Here is an 8,489-nt window from a genome sequence, read left to right as displayed (position 1 = left end):
AGCACAACAACTATTTAAACATGCTTGGATTTTATTTGTTGTTTTTGAAAAACAGGTTATTAGATTCACCTGCAAGGAATTAAATTGACAGGAAGCTGCTAGTTGATCTTGTTGCCATGTACAGTTTTGGAAGAAAATTGGTATTTCAAGGGCTCAGTCCATAGACATATCAGTGTTGCTGGTGAGGAGCTTGCATCAACCTGCAAACAGCCGCAAAAGCATCAGCTCTGCCTCACAACCATTGCACTCTCCCCTGCCTGGTCCAGGTTCTGCAGGCGCCTTCAGAGAGAGAAGTCAGGACAAGACTGAAAAACCTGTCTAAGCTGCAAAGTTAGTGCTGAGCTCTGTACTGCTATAACCCACACACCTACTGACAACTCATTCAGCTCAAATGAGTAAAGAGGGCTACATTTACAGTTATGGCTACATTTACAGTTAAAGCATAACATACCAGGTATAAAACCTGGAGTCCATATATGGCTTTTGGTGAGCTTTCCTAAAAGCTGTAAATCTGAAGCTCTACAAGTAACAAGCAATCTCAAAAACAAAAGTGAAAGTTTGATAGGGGAAAAACCCTGTTCACTTAGTCTCCTGATTCTACTTAAATACCAGAAACTATATGGATTTTCCAATAAATTATATTAAAATAGATTAAGCTTATGATTTCTAATAAAAGGCGCAATATAAATTTAATTTTTTTTTTACAGTATGGATAGGCTGTTGTATAAGGAACCCAAGCAGCCTTTCAAGTTGAACCAAGCAACACAACGTCATAACCCCTAAAGTAGGACGCTAGTATCATGTGGTTGACAGTAAGCAGAACAACCTTTGAGTGTGGAGATAAGTGCTAAAAGAAGTTGGAACAAAGCCTCTACTGAAATAGCTCCGCATTTATACTCAGGTCTTAGGAGAGCACTCTAAGAGATAAAACTGTTGTTAAGCTAGCTTTGATGAGAGCAGAAACAAATTTACCAGTGGGAAATAACGTAGTCATGTAAATCTGTTATTTTAGATCAAAATTCTTCAGCCGACCAAATGAGGTATTCTTTTATCTGATGCTGAAGAGCATTTAGGTCAGTCTGCATAAAGAGTCTGAGCTTTCCTGATGCCAAATTTTCAGCACTTTTTATATCTTTAAACAGTTTCTCCTGCTGCTCATTGGTTATGCTGTCATTCTCACATCTGGGAGAATTTACAATCAGGTGACATGCTGTGCATTTCACTTCAAGGTGTATTGCTGTGGAAGAGTAAAAAACTAGCACGAAAGATTTTCTTTGGAAAACATTGTTCCTCCAGTCTCTCAGATATAACTTGCTCGGATTTACTCCTGACTGGCAGTCAGGAGCGGTCCGGCAAGGGAAGGTGAAGCGCAGGCTAGAAGCAGCAGCCCGGCTCCCCGCAGCCGAACCCGCTGCGCAGCGCCGGTGCCGCGGGGGCGCAGGCACGGCGGCTCCGCACGCAGCCTCCTCCGCAGCCCAGCCTGCCGTCCCGGCCCCTGCGGAGGGGAAGAGGGCACGCTGCTCGCATAAATGTACGTCTGAATAATCTAGGCAGGGAGTTTTTAGGGGTTTTAAATCCTATGGAGATTATTATTAGTAGCAGTACTAATCATCTGCCTTATTCCAATACGGTTTGTCTCAGCAGTTGCTCTTGATTTACAGATGAATCACGAAACAGGCCTGTATCTTACTGAAACAAAAGAACGACTGAAAAGAAGGGAGAAATATTGGTGAATGGAAAAATACAGCAAGTGTTTTCAGCAGTATCCAACATGGACACAAAGCCCTGTAGTTCCACTGAAAGCAAAATGGTTGCGTCATCAAAACACCAGCTGAGAATCTCAACTGTTGAGATGCCCGAGTATAGGGAATATAAAATAATTGCATTATTTTGTTCATTTTTTCTAAACAACAAAAGGAAACAAACGAATTTATGTATATTTGTAAACACATAATTTTTTTCTTCTATGTACAGTAAATTTTTTTTTTTTGCTGCGTATTCTACCTCAGTTTTTAAATTTGTTATAATATTAAGATATATGTAAGAGAATGTAAAATCTACATTAACACCTATATAAATGCAAGCACGCTTTCTGGAATTTATAAATATTAACAAGAAAAATTTACATATGCAAAACACAGCATTTGCAGCTATAAATATTTAATTCCGACAGAATGGGAATAAGATTTTCACAGTCACACAAATCACAAACTAGATTAGAAGAATACTTACGGATAAAGTGTTAGAAAGAAGATCACAAATATTGTTCTGAGATGATTCAAATCTTTTCTGCTATTCTTTCTAGTCTCAGTTGAATATATGATTTTAAACATTCTAGTTTATGTCCAAAATATCTGCACAGTATTGGTAGGAATCTGAAAAGTGGAAGCCCAAATGATAACACTGATTTTATCACCTCAATATAGCTTTCCATGGCAGAGTTTGTCAATACTACTACTGCTACTACTAATAGCTAGCTTTTATAAAGCATCTTTCATGAATAGATAATTAAAGTTTTCACAAAGTTTATCAAGGGCCTTCTTCAATAAGAAACATGGATAAAAGGTCAGGGAACGTGTTATTTTGTACATCAACAATGGACCAAGATATTCAGAAGTTAATTTAAAATCACGGATAGGCTTCCGCCTCCTTTTTCAAAACTGAGTAGTCACCTTAGGAAACTAATTCGGTGTCCAACGCTTCTGGGAAGGAGCTCCCAGCCTGAGGGGATGGATTTCAGAGGCACAACGCAGTGCCTGATTCTCATGGGATGTCACAGGCACTGAAAGCCTAACTTTGGCTTGTGCTCTTGAAAATATTTGCCTAAGGCTGAAATACAGGCTTCCACTTTGGAAAATCTCAGCCATAGTGGCTACATGCAGATGACTTTTGGAGGGGTAGGGGGAGGAGGAGGAGGAATAGCTGTAATAATTGAACTTGCCTCAAAGAGGAAGCAAATCATCGCCAGGCTCATCACTCCTGCTGCTCCAGCGTCCCCGGCTGCAGGAGCAGGTGATGCTGCAGCGTCACAGCAGAGCCTACAACTTTCCAGCCCCCAACCAGGAACCCGAGCATGCGCACGCTCACGCTCTCCTCTTCCTTCAAGGCCAATGAAAGCCAACACCGCCACCCCCTTTGGAAACGGTGCTCAGGAGATAGCCCAAAGCTTCATTTCTAGGATTCCCCAAACATTTGGGAAGAGGAAGAATGGATGAGGAGAAAACTCACCTGGAGTGCTCTTTCTTCTGCACACAGTTACTGTAATTATGCACTCAAATTTGAGAAATATATGCATGTTTTTCTATTGGTTACTTTATTCACAAATGCAGTACTTGAGTCCTCAAACTACACGGGTCTATTACCAGATTCGGCCATGGAGAAGTATGGCTGTAAGCGTACAGAACCAGCTAGAACAGTTTTGCCTTCATGCTCACTGCAGTTCAGATAACACTAATAATAAAAGGACTTTCTGGCACAGAATAAGCTAAGAAAAATAACTCACATTAATATTAGTCTCATTTTCACTTCTAATATCCAGCCACAGATATTAACTTAGCAGGAGCAAAGCATCTCACAGTTATGAATGGAGTTTCCATGTCATACAAAATATAATGCTGCAATATTCTGCCACAGGCCAATGCAGAACAGCATCAGTGATGGATTTTGGGGGGAGAAAAGCATCCCTTTCTTCATGAACAGAGATAGATAAGGCAGATGGTCAGGTTAGTGGTCACTCAAAGTCAACATTTTAAATGGCTAAATACAAAGGTATGCCATAAAAAGAAGTATTAAAAACGTAACCTCTTAAGAAGAATACTTCCAGCATTACAGGCATAACTAAAATAACTTTCAATCACCTTAAAAGGATTATTTATTTCTTCCCTCTAACTAGTATGAGTTTTTTTTTTTTCCTTCTTTTTGCAACCATCACTTAACATAAGTTAAGAAATAACATCACGGGAAGAAGATTGCAGCATGGAGGGAAGAGGCCATACAGGCTGTGACATAGAGCAGGCATCATAAAACCCGAAGTCTTTAATGTGAAGTGCTACTAAAGAAAATGTTCTTCCACGTAATCAAGCTGTCACTCTTCACTTAGGTGGACTCCTGCCTCATCAGCAGTAAATACCTGCTGATTTGACAGATAATCACACTGTCATAACACCTTCATGAAGAGATTCTCTTACGAGATTTTTTTTCCAAAACAGTAAATAAACAAAGATGTAGTGGGCCAATTCTTAGGTATAAACATGCAGGGGAATGGAAGATGAACTGCACATTGCGCTATTAGTCTTACATACAATTTACAATTAATTGCCTTTCACAGTATTAAAAAATCCCACACAGCCAGCTCAATGCTAGCTTCCCCAAGCCTTAATTGCTTACTCAAACTGGGATCTGAGGCTAACAAGAATCTCAAGCATTATGTTTAACAACGGCAGCTCAGCAGAAGCGTTCAGTTTTAGTATTTATCTTTGCTGCAGGCCAGGAGTTATAGGGAGTGAAAGCTTTATGTCTTCTGTTTCTCATTAAACTTGGTGTGCTATCGTAATTACAAAACGACATCATGCGGCCTTGCACTTCTTTTTCAGCTCCAAAAGGCAGGTTAGACTTATGGTTTCATAAACAGAAGAACTTTTCCTGAAATAGGCAGGAATGGTGTTTTAACAAATATATTCATTGCAGAATTTTAAAACTGTACTTATGAGCTGATGCATTATTCATGTCCCAGTATCCAACTGGCTATTTTGCTCTAGTCATTTCAACACAGCACAACCTGCCACGGTGCTTACTCTGGGGTCCAGAAAGTGCTGAAGCCACGCAGAGTCTTCCCGGCCCTGAATTGCCCAGGGCATCCTGCTTAAATCTTTAAAAAGTAAATAATGCTTTACTAGTTAAACAATTTTGTTTGTCCATTTACAAGTAATATTTTAGTCCCCTTCCTAATTTTGTGTATATACATATAATTTTGTAGATGTGCATAATGTGCATTTTTTTTTTAGCCATACGGAACGTATATACTCTCAAACTCACAGGGAGAGGCAAATGGAGAGGCAGTGCTGGGTGTGATGTATTTTTTAAATTATGCTATAATTGACTTGTGAGAGCAGCAGGTGACATAGAATTGGTCCTTACAGCAATGGAAAGGTCTTTAATGGATTCCAATAGGAAAACATTTGCTTTTGAATTTTTACTTCAGCAGATGCCCAAAACACTGCTATAAACTGTTTGTTCACAGTGCACAAAACGTGAAGCCCTATGGATAATAACAGATGGATACAAATAATTTACACAATAACCAACATGTCATGATTCTGTGTTGTGCTACGCACCTTCCTGTTTGAGGCCACGCACTACAAGGGATTTGTTTGGTTATTTTTTAAAAAAGTACTTATACTAATGTATGCTATTTTACCCTGTGTGCACGCACACAAGTAGCTTTGACTCTCAGCAGCTCTTCACCTGTATCAGTTGTTGCTGTAGAGGCTATGAAGTCGTTATTACTCCAGATCACGTTTATCTTCAGGTCAAGTTTCCTAAAGTAATAAGTGCATCCCACTTTCCATGGCAGCTCTATACTGGTAATCTACTTCTGTTACTTCCCAGATAGACTGTACAAATACATTTAAAAGCTTTCACCTCAAATTTATTTACACAGTGTGGATATATAGTCTGGAACAAAACCTGGGAAAATTTCATTTGCCCTCTGGAAGGAACAGTAAAACTGCGCCCATCCCCAGTGTGATACCAGGCAGGATTTCTTGCGACGCTCTGCCTAGGGAGGAGACCTGCTATTGCAGCCTGGCTCAGCAAGGCCCAGCTGGCTTTGGACATGGGCTCTGCCACGCGTCAGCCCCTTCAGGAAGGAGGCGCTTGGAGCAGAGCTGCAGTCTTTTCTGTTCCTCATCGCCCATCCCTCATCCGGAGGGAAACTCGGTGGGAATGGAGATTTGCAGCCCACGCTGGGGCCGAGCTGCATCCCCTCTGCTCTTGGGCTCCCTCGGCCTCGCCATACCTGCCCTGCGCTGCCCTGCTCCGAGAAAGGGGCAACCGAGGGCCTTCAGCCATCCCGTCACGAGCTGAGGGATCAGCCTGGGCAAAACGGTGGCCCTACCCCTCGGCAGCGCTTCCCCTCGGCAGCGCGGCAGAGGCCCGCCCCGGCGCCGCGATCCCGGCTGCTCCGCGGGCAGCGGCTGCCGACGCGCATCTCCGCTGCGCGGAGCCTGCCGCCGCTTCGGGGATCGGGAGCGACACCCTGAGCCCTTCGGCCTTGAAGCGACAGCCGGCCAGGGAGGTTCACGCAAGCCGGGAGATGCAGAGCTCCGGTGGCCGGGCGCCCAAAGCAAACCCGAACGCTTACTAAAACCGCCGCGGCGCCTCCAAAGGCTAACGCGCCTGCTGATGAACCGCTGTATCTAACCCGGCCAAAGAGGCTGCCCGGGCTGCCGGGCTGTCGGAGCAGCTTCTCAGAGGTACCCGGGAGGGTCCCCCAAGCCGGGCAGCCTTCCCAAGCTCCTTACGCAGGCGGCTGCAAACAGCCCGCCCAGGCCAGCGCCGGGGACTCGCCGCGCTTGGCTGGACGCTTGGTGCTGCCACCTCGCCGCACGGCAGAGCATGGGGAAGGCAATCCTCAGGCTTGCCGACGGAAGGAACCTGCTGCCGGAGGCCAGCCAAACCCGGGAGCTCTCAGAATACAGCAGTTCCTGAGGCCCTGGAAACGTCTCTTCGCTCTTGCTCCCTAAAGCCAGCAGGCTCCTCCGCACTCGGTTGTCAGGAAAGACCAGCTCGCTCTGTGAAAAACACGCACCGTGGCGTTTGGGTACCATCGCGGACGACAGTTTAGGGTCAGCAGCTGGGCAGAGCTAAGTAAACTGCACCGAGGAGAACCTCACAGCGTTTGTGATAAAGGACTCTGCCATGAATTTCAGTAGCAGGTTTCTCCACAGCAAAGCTACAGCTGAGCTTCTAGTGGGCGAGAAGGGGGCTGCCCTGGACGCCTGGCCACATGTGCACATTCAATTACTGCAGGCCCCCAAAAGGGAACTGACTCTATTCCCAGGAAAAGTCCCTCTCATTTCTGCCCTTGCAGAAAAATTCTGCAAAATAAATGCATGAAATAATTTGTATTCATCATCAGAGGGTAGGGAGAGGCTCAGAAGCTTAGAGATGCAACTAGCAAACAATTGTTCATGTTCAGGAGGGAATTTAACTGCAAACATTTTGCACAAGCTAATAAGGAATCTGAGGGATGAGACTGCAAGAAAAAAATACTGAGAATTCTGTCCTAAAATTACAGAAAAAGAAAGATGATCATTAAATCAGAATTACATCACTACTGGAATACACAGCCAACAGATCATCTCTCTTGGTGGTGGTGGTGATCTCAATCACAAAACTCATTACTCCACCCTATTTTGGAAAATAAAACTAAGCAGTTGCTTGGAGCCTTTTATGGATGTTGAAAATCTATTTAATCTCAACTCTAGTTAAATATTCTTCTTTTTCTGATACAAATTAAGAGACAAACAGTAATCACAAAAATGCATTTCAAGTCTTCTAAGGAAGTTACACCATTTGGGGACGGTTTCTGGAACCTGGCTGAGAGGCACCAAACATGCTTCTGTCTTGCCACAGAAGACAAATACGTGTTGTTTTAATCAAAACTTACTTCCGCCTAATTCGAAGTTCCAGAAACGTTCGGTGCCCTGGCAGCCAAACATCATGGATATTTTTACTCAGAGAAGCCCCTCTTCATTGCCATAGGAAGGGCCTTGGCAAGCATCCACAGCGAAGCATAGATCAGGAGCTGAAATTCATGTTACGCTTAGAAGAAGCTGCTTCATGGCTTCTCCATGCTGACAATGCAGTTATGTCATTTGGGGGTGGAGGGTAAACTTTAGTTTAAAATTAATTGTTCAGTGTAGGAGTCAGCTCTGTAAATGAAGTCAGGCAATTTGCTCTTGTGTAAAACATCATATCACGTCTCAGCTATCTGACTATTAACAGCTCCATCTCCCTCGGGGAGGCTTTTCAGGTCTGTGCAACTCTCGCTGACCATACTCTCCTGCAAATTGTCTCAGTGCACATATGGTTTAGCTTGATAGCTGCTGTGCTTCAAAAGAACATCGCTAAAGCATTTAAATTTGAGATACAAACATATTTGTACAATTAAAGCCCCTATCCAACCGAAAACAGCCTTTGGGATTACTGGCTCATAAGGGCTTTGCACAATTCTCGAGCCGCACAGCCATGAAAACGTACCCTCATTTAAAAGCCGCACTGCTGTAGATGTACTGCTTCACAACGTAGTCCCACCAGTTATCCGGGGAGAGGAAACCTGCTTTGTATTTCTAGATCACAAAGGTCCGGGCCAGAAGCCATTAAATAAAGTATCTCAACTGGCCAGGCTTGATCTCACTCGGGGTTAGGCTTGGCTTTCTCAATTTGGGATTGTCAGGATTTGGCAGATGAAGGTCAGACTCAGAGAA

This window comes from Apteryx rowi, unplaced genomic scaffold (assembly GCF_003343035.1).
Source record: "Apteryx rowi isolate R43461 unplaced genomic scaffold, aptRow1 scaffold_240, whole genome shotgun sequence".
NCBI lineage: Eukaryota > Metazoa > Chordata > Aves > Apterygiformes > Apterygidae > Apteryx > Apteryx rowi.
This window is presented reverse-complemented; position numbering follows the sequence as displayed.